Below are 22,243 nucleotides of genomic sequence, written 5' to 3' on the forward strand. Positions count from 1 at the left end.
TCCTCCTCCGGCTCCTCGTCCTGTTCCTCATCCTGCTCCTCGTCCTGCTCCTCGTCTTCGTCCTGCTCCTCATCCTGCTCCTCGTCCTGCTCCTCGTCCTGCTCCTCGTCCTGTTCCTCATCCTGCTCCACATCCTGCTCCTCATCCTGCTCCTCGTCCTGCTCCTCGTCCTGCTCCTCGTCCTGCTCCTCGTCCTGTTCCTCATCCTGCTCCACATCCTGCTCCTCATCCTGCTCCTCGTCCTGATCCTCGTCTTCGTCCTGCTCCTCATCCTGCTCCTCATCTTGCTCCTCGTCCTGCTCCTCATCCTGCTCCTCGTCCTGCTCCTCATCCTGCGCCTCGTCCTGTTCCTCGTCCTGCTCCTCATCCTGCGCCTCGTCCTGTTCCTCGTCCTGTTCCTCATCCTGCTCCGCGTCCTGTTCCTCGTCCTGCTCCTCATCCTGCTCCTCATCCTTCTCCTCATCCTGCTCCTCATCCTGCTCCTCATCCTGCTCCTCGTCCTGTTCCTTATCCTTCTCCTCATCCTGCTCCTCGTCCTGCTCCTCGTCCTGTTCCTCATCCTGCTCCTCGTCCTGTTCCTCGTCCTGCTCCTCATCCTGCTCCTCGTCCGGCTCCTCGTCCTGCTCCGCATCCTGCTCCTCGTCCTGCTCCTCATCCTGCTCCTCATCCTGCTCCTCGTCCTGCTCCTCGTCCTTCTCCTCGTCCTGTTCCTCGTCCTGCTCCTCGTCCTGTTCCTCGTCCTGTTCCTCGTCCTGCTCCTCGTCCTGTTCCTCGTCCTGCTCCTCGTCCTGTTCCTCTTCCTGCTCCTCGTCCTGCTCCTCGTCGTGTTCCTCGTCCTGCTCCTTGTCCTGCTCCTCGTCCTGCTCCTCATCCTGCTCCTCTTCCTGTTCCTCGTCCTGCTCCTCGTCCTGCTCCTCGTCCTGCTCCTGGTCCTGCTCCTCGTCCTGCTCCTCGTCCTGTTCCTCGTCCTCTTCCTCGTCCTGCTCTTCTTCCTGCTCCTCGTCCTGTTCCTCGTCCTGTTCCTCATCCTGCTCCTCGTCCTGTTCCTCGTCCTGCTCCTCGTAGTGTTCCTCGTCCTGCTCCTCGTCCTGCTCCTCGTCCTGTTCCTCGTCCTGTTCCTCGTCCTGTTCCTCGTCCTGTTCCTCGTCCTGCTCCTCGTCCTGTTCCTCGTCCTGCTCCTCGTAGTGTTCCTCGTCCTTCTCCTCGTCCTGTTCCTCGTCCTGTTCCTCGTCCTGTTCCTCGTCCTGTTCCTCGTCCTGCTCCTCGTCCTGTTCCTCGTCCTGCTCCTCGTCCTGCTCCTCGTCCTGTTCCTCGTCCTGTTCCTCGTCCTGTTCCTCGTCCTGCTCATCGTCCTGCTCCTCGTCCTGCTCCTCGTTCTGCTCCTCGTCCTGTTCCTCGTCCTGCTCCTCGTCTTCGTCCTGCTCCTCGTCCTGCTCCTCGTCCTGTTCCTCGTCCTGCTCCTCATCCTGCTCCTCGTCCTGCTCCTCGTCCTGTTCCTCGTCCTGCTCCTCGTCCTGCTCCTCGTCCTGCTCCTCGTCCTGTTCCTCGTCCTGCTCCTCGTCCTGCTCCTCGTCCTGCTCCTCGTCCTGTTCCTCGTCCTGTTCCTCGTCCTGTTCCTCGTCCTGCTCCTCATCCTGCTCCTCGTCCTGCTCCTCATCCTGCTCCTCGTCCTGCTCCTCATCCTGCTCCTCGTCTTCGTCCTGCTCCTCATCCTGCTCCTCGTCCTGTTCCTCGTCCTGCTCCTCGTCCTGTTCCTCGTCCTGCTCCTCATCCTGCTCCTCGTCCTGTTCCTCGTCCTGCTCCTCATCCTGCTCCTCGTCTTCGTCCTGCTCTTGATCCTGCTCCTCGTCCTGTTCCTCGTCCTGCTCCTCGTCCTGCTCTGCATCCTGCTCCTCGTCCTGCTCCTCGTCCTGCTCCTTGTCCTGCTCCTCGTCCTGCTCCTTGTCCTGCTCCTCATCCTGCTCCTCGTCCTGCTCCTCGTCCTGCTCCTCATCCTGCTCCTCGTCCTGCTCCTCATCCTGCTCCTCGTCCTGCTCCTCGTCCTGCTCCTCGTCCTGTTCCTCATCCTGCTCCTCATCCTGCTCCTCGTCTTCGTCCTGTTCCTCGTCCTGCTCCTCGTCCTGTTGCTCATCCTGCTCCTCGTCCTGCTCCTCGTCCTGTTCCTCGTCCTGTTCCTCGTCCTGCTCCTCGTCCTGCTCCTCATCCTGCTCCTCGTCCTGCTCCTCATCCTGTTCCTCATCCTGCCCCTCGTCCTGCTCCTCATCCTGCTCCTCATCCTGCTCCTCGTCCTGCTCCTCGTCCTCCTCCTCGTCCTTCTCCTCGTCCTCCTCTTCATCCTCCTCCTACTCCTCGTCCTCCTCCTCGTCCTTCTCCTCGTCCTCCTCTTCATCCTCCTCCTGCTCTTCATCCTCCTCCGCTCCCTCTTTGTCCTCCTGAGGTAGACCTGCAATCCCTGGTGGCAATGGCTGGGCCCTCTGAATGGTTAGGTTGTGCAGCATGCAACACACAATGACGAAAAGGGAGACTCAAACAGCAGAGTACTGCAGGGCTCCTCTGGAGCAGTCAAGGCAGCAGAACTGTTGTTTCAGCACCCCGAGTGTAATGTATGTACATAAGGTCTGAGTTGGCTGGAGAAAATAAAATGGAAATGGTAAGATATCAAAGCTTTGTCATCAGCGGATGATGATTTGTGTGCTCAAGTGCTGAGCAAATTTCCCTCACTGTTTGAACCGGGAATTGGCAGCTTCAAGGGAGCCAAGGTGCAGATTGACCGAGGCCCGGACGCAAGGCCCATCCATCACAAAGCCAGGGCGGTCCCACACATGATGAGGTAAAAGGTTGAGCTCAAATTGGACAGCTACAGCGCAAGGGGGTCATCTCACCAGTCGAATTTAATGAATGGGCCAGTCCCATTGTTCCGGTGTTAAAGAGCGACGGCACGGTCAGGATTTGTGGAGATTACAAGGTCACGATCAAACCGAGTTTCGAAACAAGATCAGTACTATTATATATGTAAACTTGTATTTACTCTGTACAGCCACCAGAGGGCTCATCCCCTGGAGTCCCAAGGGATCCCATAATCCCTTGGGAGCACAGGTATTTAAGGAGGCTTCACATGTTGGAGAGGCACTCTGGAGACCTGCAATAAAAGATTAAGGTCACACTTTACTTTGAGCTCACAGTGTTCAGTCTGACTCTTTCTCCATACACTACAACTGGTGACGAGATACAGATAGCGAACCCAAAGATGCAGAGAACAGTGGGCATCCTGGAGAAATTCTCAGAGGGAGATGATTGGGAAACTTTTGTGGAGCGACTCGAACAATACTTCGTGGCCAACGAGCTAGATGGGGAAGCGAGCGTTACCAATCGAAGGGCGATCCTCCTCACCGTCTGTGGGGCACCAACGTATGGCCTCATGAAGAATCTGCTTACTCCAGCGAAACCCATGGAGAAATCATAGGACGATTTGTGCACACTGGTCCGACAGCATTTGAAACCGAAGGAAAGCGTTCTGATGGTAAGGTATCGGTTCTACACCTACAAAAGGTCTGAAGGCCAGGAAGTGGCAAGTTATGTCGCTGAGCTAAGACGCCTTGCAGGACATTGCGAATTTGAAGGACGTTTGGAGCACATGCTCAGAGACTTTTTCGTACTTGGCATTGGCCACGAAACCATACTTCGCAAACTTTTGACTGTAGAGACCCCAACCTTGAGTAAAGCCATAGCGATAGCCCAGGCATTCATTGCCACTAGTGACAATACGAAGCAAATTTCTCAGTACACAAGTGCTGCTACAAGTACTGTGAACAAAGTGATGTTGTTTTTAAATCGTAACATACAGGGCAGGTCACACATACCTGCAGCTACACGTTCGCAGATGTCTCAGAGTCCATCATCAAAGGTGATGAATGCAAGGCCATTAACACCTTGTTGGCGCTGTGGGGTGATCACAGTTTCCATTCATGCTGATTCAAAGAGTATGTTTGCAAGGGCTGTGGAACAATTGGACACCTCCAACGAGTGTGCAGGCGAGCTGCAAAGCCTGTTAAACCTGCAAACCACCATGTTGCAGAAGAGGACAGATCCACGGAGGATCACGATGAAACAGAGCCTCAGATCGAGGAGGCAGAGGTACATGGGGTGCACACATTCACCACGAATTGTCCCCCGATAATGCTGAATGTTGAATTAAATGGACTCCTGGTTTCAATGGAGCTGGACACGGGCGCGAGCCAGTCCTTCGTGGGCAAAAAGACTTTTGAAAGGTTGTGGTGCAACAAGGCCTCAAGGCCAGTCTTAACTCCAGTTCGCATGAGACTAAGAACTTACACTAAAGAACTGATTCCTGTAATCGGCAGTGCTACCGTAAAGGTCTCCTACGATGGAGCGGTGCACAAGCTACCACTCTGGGTGGTACCGGGCGATGGTCTCGCGCTGCTCAGCAGGAGCTGGCTGGGAAAGATATGCTGGAATGGCTTTATCTCTTCCTGCATTTCCACTGGGACACTGGACCAGCTCCTGTGAAGCACACAGCTTTTGACTAGAGATAATAAGGGGTCCTGGTTTGTCCAGGTTTTGATCTGCCGGGCAGTGACGGGTGATTGCTCACTCTCAAATGCTTCCATAACCATGGCGAAATCTGCGGGTTGTGCCATTTCCACCCCCATGGTGGGCAATGGCAGCCTACTGAGAGCATCGGCGCAGTTTTCTGTGCCTGGCCTGTGGTGGATGGTATAGTTGTATGCGGACAACGTGAGCGCCCATCTCTGGATGCGGGCCGATGCATTAGTATTTATCCCCTTACTCTCGGAGAACAGGGATATAAGTTGCTTATGGTCAGTTTCCAATTCGAATTTTAGCCCAAACAGATATTGATGTATTTTCTTACCCCATTGACGCACGCTAACGCTTCTTTCTCAATCATGCTGTAGGCTCTCTCAGCCTTAGACAGACTCCTGGATGCTTAAGTAATCGATTGCAGTTTCCCGAAATCATTAGCTTGTTGCAATACACACCCAACACCATGTGTCGACGCATCACATGCTAGTACCAAATGCTTACATGGATCATACAACACAAGCAATTTGTTTGAGCATAACAATTTTCTCGCTTTTACAAAAGCATTTTCTTGGCTTTTGCCCCAAACCCATTCACCCCCGTTGTAGACGTGTACTCCACGTGGATTGAATGCAGTTATTCTAACTGCATGCAGTTATTCTAACAGTGTGCTGAGACCCACTTGAGAGTGAGCAATCACCCGTCACTGCCCGGCAGATCAAAACCTGGACAAGCCAGGACCCCTTATTATCTCTAGTCAAAAGTTATGTGCCTCATGGGAGCTGGTCCAGTGTCCCAGTGGAAATGCAGGAAGAGATAAAGCCGTTCCAGCGGCGCAAAGATGAAATGTCTATATAGGCAGACTGCCTTCTGCAGGGCAATCAAGTAGTGGTCCCCAAGAAGGGCAGAGACACCTTCATCAATGACCTCCACAGTACCCACCCAGGCATTGTAATGATGAAAGCGATAGCCAGATCCCACGTGTGGTGGCCCGGTATCAATGCAGACTTAGAGTCCTGCATTCACAGATGTAATACACGCTCGCAGTTAAGCTATGTACCCAGCAAGGCGCTGCTAAGTTTATGGTCTTGGCCCTCCAAACAGTGATCTAGGGTACACGTCGACTATGCAGGCCCGTTCTTGGGTAAAATGTTCCTTGTGGTTGTAGACGTGTACTCCACGTGGATTGAATGTGAGATAATGTCGGCTAGCATGTCTGCTACCACTACTGAAAGCCTGCGGGCCATGTTTGCCACACACGGCCTACCCGATGTCCTGGTGAGCGAGAACCAGCCATGTTTTACCAGTGCTGAGTTCAAAGAATTCATAACCCGTAACGGGATCAAACATGTCACATCTGCCCCGTTTAAACCAGCGTCCAATGGTCAGGCAGAGAGAGCAGTGTAAACCATCAAGCAAGGCTTGAAGAGGGTAACTGAAGGCTCACTGCAGACTCGCCTATCCTGAGTCCTGCTTAGCTACCGCACGAGACCACACTCACTCACTGGAATCCCACCTGCTGAACTGCTCATGAAAAGAGCACTTAAGACAAGGCTCTCGTTAGTTCACCCTGATCTACATGAACAGACAGAGAGCAGGCAGCTTCAACAAAGTGAATACCATGATAGGGCAAATGTGTCACGCGAGATTGAAATCAATGATCCTGTATTTGTATTAAATTATGGACAAGGTCCCAAGTGACTTCCCGGCACTGTCATGGTCATGGAGAGGAGCAGGGTGTTTCGGGTCAAACTTTCAAATGGACTCATTCACTGGAAACACTTGGACCAAATCAAACTCAGATTTACGGACTATCCTGAGCAACTCAGCTTGGACCCCCAACATACACACCAGTGGCAACCGGCACCACGGTTAACCACGAAGCAGAACCCATCATCCACAGCAGCCCAGCAGGGCCCAACACACCAAGCAGCCCAGCAAGGCCAGCTGCACAGCAGCCCAGCAAGGCCCAACAAATGATTCAACAACATCAGCTTTCACACCGAGATGATCAACCAGGGCAAGAAGGGACCCAGATCGACTCACATTGTAAATAGTTATGCCATTGACTTTGGGGGGCAGTGTTGTTATATATGTATACGTATTTACTCTCTACAGCCACCAGAGGACTCATCCCCTAGAGTCTCAAGGGATCCCATAATCTCTTGGGAGCACAGGTATTTAAGGAGGCTTCACAGGTTGGAGAGGCACTCTGGAGACCTGCAATGAAAGACTAAGGTCACAATTTACTTTGAGCTCACAGTGTTCAGTCTGACTCTTTCTCCATGCTCTACAAGTACCCGCTTCCGCAAGCTGATGACCTGTTTGCAATACTAGCCGGGGAAAAATAGTTCACCAAATTGGATTTAATGTCAGCCTACATGACACAGGAACTGGTTGAATCATCAAAGAAACTTACGTGCATCAACATGCACAAAGGACTGTTTATTTACAACAGGTGCCCTTTTGGCATTCGTTCGGCGGCAGCCATATTTCAGAGAAACATGGAGAGCTTATTGAAATCCATCCCCAGGACCGTGGTATTCCAAGACGACATCCTAGTCACGGGTCGTGACACCGCCGAGCACCTGCACAATCTGGAAGAGGTTCTGTGTCGTCTGGACAAAGTGGGACTCGGGCTGAAATTTTCAAAATGCGTTTTCATGGCACCAAAGGTCGAATTCCTTGGACGAAAGTTTGCTGCAGACGGCATCAGGCCTACAGAAGTGAAAACAGAGGCCATCAAAAATGCACCCAGGCCCCAGAATGTGACGGAGCTGCGTTCGTTCCTGGGTCTTCGCAACTACTTTGGTAACTTCTTACTCACATTGAGCACAGTATTAGAGCCTTTGCACAAGCTGCTCAGGAAAGGAGATGACTGAGTGTGGGGTGAACTTCAAGCCAGAGCCTTTGAGAAGGCTAGAAATTTGTTGTGTTCCTACAAGCTACTGGTACTGTATGACCCATGCAAGCGTCTAGTTTTGACCTGTGATGCATCATCCTATGGGGTAGGCTGCGTATTCCAGCAAGCCAATGAGTCAGGCAAACTACAACCAGTTGCAGACGCGTCTTGAAGCCTGTCCAAGGTGGAAAGAGCCTACGGCATGGTAGAGAAAGAGGCTTTAGCGTGTGCTGATGGGGTAAAAATAATGCACCAGCACCTGTTTGGTATCCAGCTCGAAGCGAAGCCCAATCACAAGCCGTTTATATCATTGTTCTCGGAACACAAAGGTATCAATACCAAAGCGTTGTCCCGCATCCGGAGGTGGGCGTTGACATTATCTGCCTATGATTATGTCATTCACCACAGACCAGGCACCGACAACTGCGCTGATGCATTGATTCGGTTACCGTTGCCCACACCGGAGGTGGAAACACCAGAACTACTCATGATCATGGATGTCTTTGAGAGTGAAGGGTCGCCTGTCACTGCTCAACAAGTTCAGACGTGGACCAGCCAGGATCCGACCCTATTGGTTGTAAAACGTTGTGTTCTTAACGGGGACTGGTCGACCATCCCCAAGGAAATGGGTGATGAAACCAAACCGTACAGCCGTCGCAAAGGTGAGCTTTCCATCCAGTCCGACTGTTTACTGTGGGGTAATCGTGTTGTAATGCCCAAGAAAGGCAGGGCGAGATTTGTACGGGAGTTACATAGTACACGTCCCAGTATTGTCATGATGAAGGCCATCGCCAGGTCCCATGTTTGGTGGCCTGGCATTGACTCAGACTTAGAATCATGCATGCATCAGTGCAGCACTTGCATGCAGTTAAGCAATGCCCCAAAGGAAGCTCCGCTCAGTCTGTGGTCATGACCATCCAATCCGTGGTCTAGAATCCACATCGACTTTGCGGGCCCCTTCCTCAGTAAAATGTTTTTTGTGGTGGTGGATGCATACTCCAAATGGATAGAATGTGTGATCATGTCATCCAGCACTTCCACTGCCACCATTGAGAACGTGAGAGCCATGTTTGCCACACATGGTCTGCCAGACATCGTTGTCAGTGACAACGGACCGTGTTTCACCAGCCTGGAGTTTCAAGAGTTCATGAAACGCAACGGTATAAAATACGTGAGGTCAGCCCCGTTCAAACCCGCGTCCAATGGTCAAGCGGAGCGGGCAGTTCAAACCATCAAGCAGAGCCTGAAACGCGTAGCTCGCGGTTCCTTGCAGACATGCCTGTCACACATACTGCTCAGTTACAGGACAAGACCACACAAGCTCACCGGGGTCCCGCCTGCGGAACTATTGATAGAGAAGCCTCAAAACCAGGCTCTCTCTAGTCCATCCTGACCTCAACGATCATGTCGAAACCCGATGTCAACTCCAGCAGTGGTATCACGACCGCGCTGCAGTGTCACGCGACATTTTTGTAAATGATCTAGTGTATGTACTTAACCGTGGTCAAGGGCCCAAGTGGATCCTGGGCAATGTTACGGATAAGGAGGGTAACCGGGTGTATATGGTTAAGCTCAAGAATGGGCAGATGTGCAGGTAACATATTGACCAAATCAAGCTAAGACACATAGACGAACTGGAACAGTTGGAAGAAGACACCGCGAGCTTAGACGACCAACCAACTCACGTCCAGCCATCAGAAGAACCCACTGTGGTCAACGCCCAGCCCCAAGTCATGAGAGACTTGGAAAGCACTGGGATTGTACTGAGATAGTCAACCAGGGAGTGAAGGGCTCCAGACTGTCTGAACTTGTAATAATGACTTGTGCCAAGAACTGGGGGGGGGGGAATGATGTAATGTATGTACATAAGGTCTGCCCACCACCAGAGGGCACTACTGTCGGAGGTCCTAGGGTCATAGTTACACTCGTGCTGGGCCCGGTATATAACCTGAACTTCACCTTTGTAACCACTTCTGGAAGCCATTAAAGACTGACCAGGTTGCACCTGGTCACTGGCTCTGTTATGTATTGTCCATGTACATTAAATGTATAGTTACAATGGTGCGCCACAACGTGCACTGTGGTGGGAGACCTGAAAGTACCTGCGAGACAAAGTATAAAAGGCTGCCCACCACACCTGAGAGGCACTCTGGAGTTACACAATAAAGGACTAAGGTCACAGCAGTTACTACAACACCAGACTGTGTGGAGTCAATGATTTGAGTGCTACATACATCACAAATTGGTGATGAGGACACGGACAAGCTCGTCACGCAACCATTGCTACTTTGGGCTCGCTAAAGGATTTCACAGAGGGTAATGACTGGGATGCCTTTACGGAAAGGCTCGAGTACTATGTTATAGCAAGCGACCTGACGGGGAACACGAACGCACTGAGAGAGAAGCGTAAGGCGATATTGTGGCGATGAGGTTTACCGTCTCGTCAGGGATTTGCTGGCACCCGCGAGCGCCAAGGACAAGTCATCTGAGCAGCTGACTGAACTCATCCGTGACCAACTGAAACCGAAGGAGAGCATCCTCACGGCCAGGCACAAATTCTACCACCACTGCAGATCTGAGGGCTAGGATGTCACAAAATATGCTGTGGACATCAGGAGACTCGCGACGCCGTGTGATTTTGGCACACACCTTGACGAGGCATTGCGAGACGTCTTTTTTATGGGGATTGGCCATGAGGGTCTCCTTCACAAGCTGTAGGTTCAGTAGATAGCAGTCAGCCTGCAGCAAGCCATCAACATCAGCCGGGCATTTATGACCTCGACTTGCAGCACCAAGTAGATGATCCACACGGTCTCGAACCCGGCAGGTACTATCCACAGGATAGCGCCCGTCACGGACAAAACTGTGGAACGTGGCTCTGCCCAGGGCAGAGAGCATGGACCTCAGGATCCTGGAACTCAGAGACCGCCGAGGGGGGCTAATCGAGTAGCACCATGCGCGGGGCTTGCAGCGGGAGGATCGGCTGCGGTAGTGAGGTGGCGACTCCCGGGCAAAAAGGTCAGCTGCGTGGGGTGCTCCGGAGGATGCGGCGGTGCGGGGGCCGGAGCGTTGCGGCTCCCAGGTGCATTCAGAGATGGTGGTGAGCCTCGTGGCAACAGAGTTCTGCAGAGAGAAGCAGGCAGGCACCAGCAGAGCACCTAAACCTCGTGGAGAAAACAAAACGGCTTCTTAAAAGGGAAATGTACCCGGGAGTCTTAAAGGGGCCTTACACCGTTGGCGGTCCTCACAAAGAGACTTTTGTAAGGGCAAGTGTGAGTCAAAATGATTACTGTGATTTGTATGATGACGTGATTTATGACGAGTTAATATTTTGATGCTAAAATGATTACTGTGATTAAAATGATTGAGATGATTGGTGAAAAGAGTTAATATCACAATGCACAGTTAAAAGGGTTAATGGATCTGTGACTAACATGACAAATGGATTAATGTGATTTCTGATTTTATGTGATTTATGCAATTGTTCAGCGGCTGCAGACAAGCCGCAAAGACAACTATTTTCTGAGAACAGAGGCAATGCACTAGTTGCGATACCCTGTCTCAGCACAGCCCATTACCTCGGACAAAAAGGGGCAGTATGCCACCACCATACCTCACCCAGTGGAGCTGGGATTCAATAACTGTTCAGTGTACCTGCAACCTTTTGATATAACTCTTCAACATATACAAATGTACTGTCTATGTGTACCTGCTTTCTATTAGAGGTTATGTTTGTGTACTTGTATCACCCATGTAAGGACTGCAGATACCACAGGCTTGCACCGGATCACAAGCATAATCTCTACATGGGGGGGAAGAGGGAAGTGGATGGTCATGGACTCACACTCACAAATCAACCAGGACGAACAAGGCCGAGGTTACTGGCAATGGCTTTTGGAACTGGGCGGGGGGAGTGAGATGTTATGTATTGTCCAGGTACATTAAATGTATAGTTACAATGGTGCGCCACAAGGGGCACTGTGGTGGGAGACCTAAAAGTACCTGTGAGACAGAGTATAAAAGGCTGCCCACCACACCTGAAGGGCACTCTGGAGTTACACAATAAAGGACCAAGGTCACAGCAGTTACTACAACACCAGACCGTGTGGAGTCAGTGATTTGAGTGCGACATACATCACAGGTTCACAGTATGGAGTTCATTGTATCATTTCATACACCATACCGATAGTCTGCTCAAAGAGGTTTCTGGTAGCGGCATGGCTCTCATTATTTGCGTGCTGAGCACGAGTGTTGGGGTTGCGGAAGGATGTCAGCAACCAGGTGGCAAGTGTATAACCCTTGTCCCCGAGCAGCCAGTTATGATGGTTTGAAGAGCACTGGGACAGTGGTCTGTCGGAGGATGAATGAATCGTGGCTGCTGCCAGGATAGCGGACATTCACAGTGAGGATGAGTTGCCTGTGGTCGCACACCAACTGAACGTTCAGAAGGTGGTAGCCTTTGCGGTTACAAAACACCTCTGCATTGAGATGAGGTTCCCACAATGCCACGTGAATGCAGTCAATAGCGCACTGAACCATGGGGAAGCTCGCTATCCTTGTAAATCCACATGAACATTCCTGCTGCTTCTCCCTGGTCATGCTGAATGAGATATACTCCCTTCTCCTGCTGTACAGAGCGTCTGGTACTTCCCTGATGCAGCAATGGATGGTCAACTGGGAAATGTTTGCTATATCCCCTACTATAGCCTGGAAGGAGCCATCAGCATAGAAATTGAGAGCTACTGTGACGTTAACTGCCACTGAGAGCGAAGTCCTGCTCCTGATATGAGGCTGAAGGTCTGGCTGCAGCAGATGACACAGCTCTGTGACCACCTCCTTGCTGAAGCGTGGCCTTCTAAGGCACTGTTCCTCTGACAGATTAATGTAGGAGAAGTGCTCCCAGAAAACCCTGTGAGGGTAAGGCCTCCTGTTGCGATGTCTGCGGGCCCTCCCCCTGCCTCTGGCCACATTTGGCATGATCTGTCTCTGCAGCTGCTGCCTCAGAGTAGTTGCCGGATGGCAAGGTGCATTGCCAGCACAGTCCCCATAACTGAGACAAAACCGTAGGTGTAAATGTTCAGAGTAATGCGAATGAACAAACTGTAAGAGCAGCAACAAAGCGACAATGTGCACACTGTGAAAGCAGTCAAAACGCTATCTGAAAGGGAAGCAATCAATCTGACCTCCCAATGACCTGGTTGCTCATCCCTTTAAATATCGCTGTGGTAGCGCCAATCCCACGTCTGAACGCTAGTTTTTTCTGGCATCATTAGCGCCAAGCAGTAAGTGAAGTGAAGCAAATCAACATTGCGAATGGGGCGCTAGCAGGGTGTTGCACGCTCATGGATGTCATGGTCTCATTGGTGTTAAAGTGCCTGGTGCTAAGTATTAGCGCCGCCGGTAAAAACATAATCAAGTTCGCGAGCGGTGCTGAAATCGCTGCACCCGGGCAATTTACCATTCCAGTATCTCCCTGTGCGAGCGCTAACAGGTGGCGCTAATGTACTGAACTACTAGCTCTTTTAGCCTATCTTGATAATTAAGATGCTTCAGACTGTGAATTAATCTAGTGACCCTCCTCTGCATTCTTTCCATAGCGTCAATATCACCCACCATGTGAGGAGACCAAAACCGGACACAGTATTTGAAGTGCGACCTGACTAAGGTCTTGTACAAGAACAAAACAGTATGCCTTGTCTTATACTCAATTGTCCTGTGGATACACCTCAACACCCTATTTGCTCTAGCTATTGCTACACGGCATTGCTCATGTACCTTTAAGGATGTATGCACTAGAATGCCCAAAGCTCTTTCTATCTCCACCATATTCAATGGCCCTCTCCACATGCATAACATTGCATTTATCTAAGTTATACATAATTTTCCAGTCTTGAGTCCAATCTCCCAACACATTAAGATCTGCCTGAAGCAGACAAGCATCATCTACAGTTCTAACGCTCTCACAGATCTTGGTATCATCTGCAAACTTGTAGATTGTGTCTCCAACACCTACATCTAGATCATTAATAAAAACAGTAAAGAGCAATGAACCCAACACTGATCCCTGTGGGACACCACTGGTGACAGGTCTCCAAACAGACCTGACCGCTCTCTGGTGTGTGGAAACAGTTCCTCTTTATTTACGTCATCAAAACCATTCATGATTTTGAACAGTTCTATCAAATCTCTGCTCTAAGGAGAACAACCCCAGCTTCTCCAGTCTCTCCACGTACCCCTGGTACCATTCTAGTAAATCTCCTCTTGCAAAAAATAAAGTAGCAGTTTTCTGTCTGTTTCAGTGCCAAGTGCCACTGGTGGAAGGTGTCATGTATGTAACCTTTATGTAACAACACTGCAATACTGTATATACGTAAGAAATGCACACCTTGACCACAGGGGGTGAACTTGTGGGAGACACTCCTCACCTGGTCATCCAGGTATATAAAGGGAGGTCCCACGCAGGGTCATCACTTCTTGGTCCTGTGAATAAAGGTTCAGGTCATGGAGTGACCTTGTCCATAGAATGTGCCTCGTGTGGATTTGTGGTATTGTGTAAGGACTTTACAGAAGGTAGTTCATTCAGGAGTGAGCTACAACTTGGTGAGGAGGGTTGGTGATAGTGAGATCAGCAGTTCCTGCCTTGATGGTTAGGTATTGGGGAGTGTGAGTGTGAAAATCTCACTGTAGCTGAAGGTCTTGGAGATTAAAGTGTTGGTTTGAGTTCCCATGTTGCGCCTCTGGAATCCCCTCCTGACTCCATAAGGAATGTTTTGCACCTCACTTGGTGACCAGCTTCAGGCTGGCGGAAATTCCTGCTCCAGATCCCGGGTTAAATACCATCAGGATTCCATTGAATTACTGGGACACCGAATGGCATAAATTCATTAGACCCCTACCTGCAGGACCCAGCAGGTTAAAAGTGGACATGGTGTGAAAGGGTCAAGGTTTGAGCGAGTAAATGACTTCATTTTTACCTGCCAACCCAGTCTAATTCTGCTGGGCGGGAAGGGTTAAAATCAACCCGATGTTATATATTAGCAGGGCAGCACAGTGCTTTAATTCTACAGACAAGAGTACAGTTTCCTGTGGAAGTGCCAAAAGCAGATAATGTTCCATCCAAATCACAGGGTCACTCATGTTTTTAAAGAATTATTGCACACTGAATCTCTCAGTAATTACAGCGTGATAGCAGGGAAAACATTTCCTGGATTCAGTAGCAGCTAATCCCATATCGGCTTCTGTTACAGCCTTCAGACTCTCAAGGCCATTGGGCGGAATTACAGCTCCTCTGGCTCTGAGTCAGCATGGGCCTTCTGGGTGGCAGTTGAATATTGGGGGTAATTTCCCCAGTCCTTGAGGGTCTCCTCAGCCACCAACATCAGGAGGTGAAGTTCTGCATGTACTCAGAGAATTGCCCCCATAGTTTGGGTTGCCAACTCTGGTTGGACGTATTCCTGAGGGTTTCATCACATGACCTCCCACCTGCCAACCACCCCACCCGGTCAAACAGTCTTTCTTTCACCATCTGCAATACGTTTACGACTAATAAACAAAAGTGTTCAAAGAAAATGAGAAAAGCACATCATTCCACGATGATTTTTCTCCTGGGTTTTTGCTCACAGCAGTGCCCTGGAGATTCATCTTTAATTCCTGGAGACTCCAAGACAATCCTGAAAGGTTGGTAAGCCTACCCATAGGGGTAGATAGAATCATAGAATAGTACAGCACAGAAGGAGGCCATTCAGCCCATCGAGTGTGTGCCAGCTCTTTCGAAGAGCAATCCAGTTAGTCCCACTCTCTGTTCTTTCGCCATTTCCCTGTAATTTTTTCTCCTTCAAGTATTTATCCAATTCTCTTTTGAAGGCTACTACTGAAATTGTATCCACCATGCTTTCAGGCAGAGCATTTCAAATCCTAACCATTCGTTGCGTTAAAAAGTTTTCCCTCGTGTCGCCTCTTGTTCTTTTGCCAATCACCTTAAATCCATGCCCTCTCGTTATCGCCTCTTCAGCCATTCAAAACAGTTTCTCTTTATTTACTCGATCTAAATCCTCCGTAATTTTAAACACTTCTATCAAATGTTCTCTTGAACTTCTCTGCTCCAAGGAGAACAACTCCACCTTCTCTAGTCTGGAGTGGGGTTTCCCATCACCACCCCACTACGGCCCCCATCACTCCAACGATAAAACAGCGTAAATGACTATTACACCAATACTCTGGGTCTCCCATCAAAGTACGAGGTACAGCTACGAGGTTCTTGGTCCCTGTGTGGACGAGAGCAGGGACTGCAGGGAAGATGAGCAAACTGACCACAGCAACATGGTACAGGGGGCATTCAAGTTGGGGGAGTAAAAAGAAATGTAGTAGTGGTAGGGGACAGTATAGTTAGGTGAGAGCGTGAGTCCCGAAGACTGTTTTGCCTGCCCGGTGCCAGGGTTAAGGACATCATCTCCGAACTGCAGAGGAACTTGAAATGGGAGGGGAAAGATCCATTTGTCATGGTCCACGTAGGTACCAATGACATAGGTAGGACAAAGAAAGAGGTTCTGCTGAGAGAGTATGAGCAGCTAGGGACTAAATTAAAAAGCAGAACCACAAAGGTGGTAATCTCTGGACTACTACCTGAGCCATGAGCAAATTGGCATAAGATAACTAAGATCAGAGAGATGAACACATGGCTCAAAGATTGGTGTGGGAGAAATGGGTTTCGATTCATGGGAAACTGGCACCAGTGCTGGGGAAAGAAGGAGCTGTTCCATTGGGACGGATTTCACTTGAAACATGTGGGGACCAGTGTCCTGGCTAATCGAATAACTAGGACTGTAGATAGGGCTTTAAATGAAATTGTGTGTGTGTGTGTGTTGGGGGGGGGCGTAGGGTTCCGGTGAGGGGACATTTTAAAAGTCAAAGAGAAAGGAGAAGGCAATAGTGCAGGGTAGCTTTGGGCGTAATGATAACCAGAGTGTGATAGGAAGGGACAGAATGTATAAACATAAGAGTGCACCAGAAAGTAGAGTCAGAGTAAGGTAAAAAGACAACATTAAAAGCTCTTTATCTGAATGCATGCAGCATTGATGGCACTAATATAACTAAATGGGTATGATCTGATAGCCATTACAGAGATGTGGTTGCAAGGTGACCAAGGCTGGGAACTGAATATTCAGGGGTATTTGACATTTTGGAAGGATAGGCAGAAAGGAAAAGGAGGTGGGGTAGCTCTGTTAGTAAAGGCTGAGATCAGTGCAGCAATGAGAAATCATATTGGCTCAGTAGAATCAGTTTGGGTAGATATAAGAAATAAGGGAAAGAAGTCACTGGTGTGAGTAGTCTATAGACACCCTGACAGTAGCTATACTGTAGGACAGAATATAAATCAAGGAAGGTACTGCAATAATCATGGGCGATTTTAATCCTCACATAGATTGGACAAATCAAATTGGCAAAAGTAGCCTTGAGGACGAGTTCATAGAGTGTATTCGGGATGGTTTCTTAGAACAATACATTGTGGAACCAACCAGGGAGCAGACTATTTTAGATCTGGTAATGTGTAGTGAGATAGGATTAATTAATGATCTCATATTAAAGAATCCTCTAGGGAAGATTGATCATAGCATGTTAAAATTTCAAACTCAGTTTGAGGGTGAGAAACTTGGGTCTCAAACTAGTGTCCTGAACTTAAATAAAGGCAATTACAAAGGTATGAAGACAGAGTTGGCTAAAGTGGACTGGGGAAATAGATTAAAGGGTAAGATGGTAGAAAAGCAGTGGCAGACATAGAAACATAGAAAATAGGTGCAGGAGTAGGCCATTCGGTCCTTCGAGCCTGCACCGCCATTCAATGAGTTCATGGCTGAACATGCAACTTCAGTACCCCATTCCTGCTTTCTCGCCATACCCCTTGATCCCCCTAGTAGTAAGGACTACATCTAACTCCTTTTTGAATATATTTAGTGAATTGGCCTCAACAACTTCCTATGGTATAGAATTCCACAGGTTCATCACTCTCTGAGTGAAGAAGTTTCTCCTCATCTCAGTCCTAAATGGCTTACCCTTTATCCTTAGACTGTGAACCCTGGTTCTGGACTTCCCCAACATTGGGAACATTCTTCCTCCATCTAACCTGTCTAAACCCGTCAGAATTTTAAACGTTTCTATGAGATCCCCTCTCATTCTTCTGAACTCCAGTGAATACAAGCCCAGTTGATCCAGTCTTTCTTGATATGTCAGTCCCGCCATCCCGGGACTGACATATAAGGAGATATTTCCTAACTCTCAGCAAAGATATATTCCAGTGAGGAAGAAAGAATCTAAGAGAAGGATGAACCATCCGTGGCTAACTAAGGAAGTAAAGGATGGTATCAAATGGAAAACAAAGGTATACAATGTTGCGAAGATTAGTGATAGGCCAGGGGATTGGGAAATTTTTAGAAATCAGCAAAGGATGACCAAAAAAATAATAGAGAAGATAGATTATGAGAGTAAACTAGCAAGAAATATAAAAACAGATAGTAAGAGCTTCTACAGGTATATAAAAAGGAAGAGAGTAACTAAAGTAAATGTTGGTCCCTTAGAGGATGAGACTAGGGGATTAATAATGGGAAACAGGGAAATGGCAGAGACTTTGAGCACATATTTTGTATCGGTCTTGATGAGAGAAGATACTAAAAGTATCCCAATAATAACAGATAATCAAGGGGCTATAGGAAGGGGGGAACTTAAAACAATCACTATCACTAGAGAAAAAGTACTAGTCAAACTAATGGGACTAAAGGTGGACAAATCCCCTGGACCTGATGGCCTAGGGTCTTAAAAGAAGTGGCTCAAGAGATAGTGGATGCATTGGTTGTAATTTACCAAAATTCCCTGGATTCTGGAGAGGTCCCAGTGGATTGGAAAACCGCAATTGTAACGCCCCTATTCAAGAAAGGAGGGAGACCGAAAGCAGGAAATTATAGACAGTTAGCTTAACATCTGTCATTGGGAAAATGCTGGAGTCCATTATTAAGGAAGTAGTAGCAGGACATTTAGAAAATCATAATACAATCAAGCAGAGTCAGCAAGGTTTTATGAAAGGGAAATCATGTTTTACAAATTTGCTAGAGTTCTTCGAGGATGTAACGAGCAGGGTGGATAAGGGGGAACCAGTAGATGTAATAATAACTTTTATTTATATAACGCCTTTAACATAGTAAAACATCCCATGTAGTATAGTGTATTTGGATTTCCAGAAAGCATTCGATAAAGTGTCACATAAAAGGTTACTGCACAAGATAAGAGCTTATGGGGTTTGGGAAATTGGGGCAGAAATTCCTCTCAAGGACGTCACACGAGCAAAGCACTAAATAATAGACATAAAATGCGCACTTACCTGAAGCTGCTGCGCCCGCTCGAGTTCCCGGTCCACAGGCCTCCTCTCTCTGCACGTCGCAGCGCGTGCTCGTAGGGACGTGCGCAGGAGTCACGTGGGCCTGGACACCCAATCACAGGTAAGTATTTCTCATTCATAGTAATAGGAGATTCGTAAGTTACGAAACCCCCAAAACGCATAAACACGACATAAAACATTTAAAAAACACCTCACACAATGCACTAATAGAAATTAAAGTTGTTATACATGTTTTTTAAAGAAAAAAATTGACTATTTAAAAAAAAAGTTAGGGTTTAAAATAACATTACCTGAGTGAGCAGGGTTTTAACATAAATATGTTTTTTAAAAATTTTATTTTAATAATTTTTTCTGGGTTTTTAAACTCTTATGCCTGTAAAAGTAGGCTATGCGCCTGCTTTTTCAGGCGCAAGATTTTTGAGGACATTTGCCGGGCAAGGTATGTGTAAATCCTACAGTCTTGCCAGTACAACTGTCCTCGCTCCTGAGATGCCTACGATCTGTCAAGCTCCAGCTGAAAAACGGCTTTTTCAATACCTTCCCGGGTCCGTAGAAACTTTGTACTGGCCCGGGACGTCAGAATTTCTACCCCAGTATATTAGCACGGATAGAGAATTGGCTAACTAACAGAAAACAGAGAGTCAGGATAAATGGGTCACTTTTCAGGTTGGAAAACTGTAACTAGCGGTGTGCCACGGGGATCAATGCTGGGGCCTCAACTATTTACAATCTATATTAATGACTTGGATGAAGGGACTAAGTGTAATGTAGCCAAATTTGCTGATGATACAAAAATAAATTGGAAAGCAAGTTGTGAGGAGGACATAAATAATCTGCAAAGGGATATAGATAGTATTGTGTTCCTAACATAGATGAGACTGCACACAGGGAGGTTAAAGTAACAGTGACCTCAGTGTTTATTAAGACACTCCAGAGTGAGGAACAGACCTTAGGGGCCGGCTTATATACAGTGCTCCCAAGGGATGCTGGGATCTCTTGGGACTTCAGGGGATGCGCTCCCTGGTGATGGAACGTGAGAGTGCATGCTTTACAGATACACAACATTAACAGCATGAGGGGTGGGTTTGCAGAATCGAGTAGCAAGGTTAACAGCGCATGCAAGCCCTTGCAGTGGGTGAGGCTTCAAATGGGAACTTTGCATCTGGCCTCACCCACGTAGAGCATGGATGCAGGGGCCTGCACATTATATACAGTGCTTCCAACGGATGCTGGGATCCCTTGGGACTTCATGGGATGCGCTCCCTGGTGGCGGAATATGGGAGTGCATGCTTTACAGATACCCAACAGATAGGTTAAGTGAGTGGGCAAAAATTTGGCAGACAATGTGGGAAAATGTGAGGTTATCCACTTTGGTAGGAAGAATAAAAAAGCAAATTATTTAAATGGAGAGAGACTACAAAATGCTGCGGTAAGAAGGATCTGGGGATCCTTGTACATGAAATACAAAAAGTTAGCATGCCAGGTACAGCACATAATTATGAAGGCAAATGGAATGTTGGACTTTATTGTAAGAGAGATGGAGTATAAAATTAGAGATGTCTTGCTACAACTGTACAGGGCGATGGTGAGACCACACCTGGAGTGCTGCATACAGTTTTGGTCTCCTTATTTAAGGAGGCATGTACTTGCATTGGAGGCAGTTTTGATAAGGTTCACTAGGTTGATTCCTGTGATGAAGGGGTTGTCTTATGAAGAAAGGTTGAGCAGGTTGGGCTTATAATCATTGGAGTTTAGAAGAATGAGAGGTGATCTTATTGAAATGTGTAAGATTCTGAGGGGACTGGACAGGGTAGATGCAGAGTGGATGTTTCCCCTCGAGGGGGAATCTAGAACTAGGGGGCATAGTTTCAGAATAAGGGATCGCTCATTTAAAACGGAAATGAGGAGGAATTTCTTCTCTGATGTTCGTGAATCTTTTTAATTCCCTATCCCAGAGAGCGGTGGAAGCTGAGTCATTGAATAAATTTAAGGTAGAGATAGACAGATTTTTGAACAATTGGGGAGTGGGCTGGAAAGTGGAGTTGAGGCCAAGATCAGATCAGCCAGTGAATTCTCATAGCCTGCACTTTATTAATTTGTAAGGTTATGCTGTACAAATTGTGACTGTAATTTGGGAACCTCCGATATTGAAATTGCTCAAATCACAGGACTGGAGATTACTGCCACAGGAGGAGCGTTTTCTTAGTCTTGCGTACCTCCCCTATCTTTGCTCAAAACCCACCTTCATTTTGTACACTGCAATCACCATCACATTGACTGATGCTGCGGGAAGCCTGCGGGGACAAGAGAACAAGAAGCAGGGTAAAGGATAATGGTGGGGGGGGAGCGGAGGAAGGTTTAGGAGCAGACCCTCCCAATCTCCGTACGCAGTAAAATAAGAGAGTCTTAACTCAACCTTGTGCGTTGAATGCACCATGAACCAGCACAAAGAAAGACTTGCATTTATATAGCGCCATTCACGACCATCGGATGTCTCAAAATGCTGTACAATGAAGTACTTCTGAAGTGTAGTCACTGTTTTAATGTAGGAACCACAGCAACTAATTTGCACACAGCAAGCTCCCACAAACAGCAATGTGATAATGTTTTTGTTATAAGAACATAAGAAATAGGAGCAGGAGTAGGCCATTTGGTCCCCCGAGCTTGTTCCGCCATTCAATAAGATCCTGGCTGTTATATTGATTGAGGGATAAATATTGGCCAGGATAACCCCCCTACTCTTCTTCGAATTGTTCCATGGGATCTTTTATGTCCACCTGAGAGCAGACGGAGCCTCGATTTAACGTCTCATCCAAAAGACAGCACCTCCAACAGCGCAGCACTCCCTCAGTACTGCACTGGGTGTGTCAGCCTAGAATTTTTGTGCTCAAGTCTCTGGAGCACACACATCCGGCCCTTGCTGATGAATGCCGGAGAGAATATGACCAGACTGCCACTCTCTAAGAGCTGCCCCTGAAATTCGTCCATTCCAGGCAATAGTCTGAAATGTCACAAAGATAAAGAGATCCACTAAGGTCCAAATGCTTGTCTGCTGGGGCCGGCCCCAGGGATCTGCAAGTTCCCTGAGATGTACCGCCTAACACAATGTTTACTGTTAGCGATGAGAAGATCCACCTATGGCAAAGCGCACCCTTATTGCCCACCAGAAACACATTGATTAGGATAACATGTCAGTCAGAGCATAGTGTGTGTGACTTTTGCCTAGAACTGAAACCCCTTCTTAAAGCCCTATATAACAGCACCCTGTCACTAACCCCAGACCACATCCCTGTAGAGGAAGAGGAGAGATGTGGCCTTTTTCATGGGTGGATTGGAGATCTGAAGATCTGGATTTGCTCCACTTTACTTGTTCCATTTGGAATAAATATCAGGGC

This window comes from Pristiophorus japonicus, chromosome 1 (assembly GCF_044704955.1).
Source record: "Pristiophorus japonicus isolate sPriJap1 chromosome 1, sPriJap1.hap1, whole genome shotgun sequence".
NCBI lineage: Eukaryota > Metazoa > Chordata > Chondrichthyes > Pristiophoridae > Pristiophorus > Pristiophorus japonicus.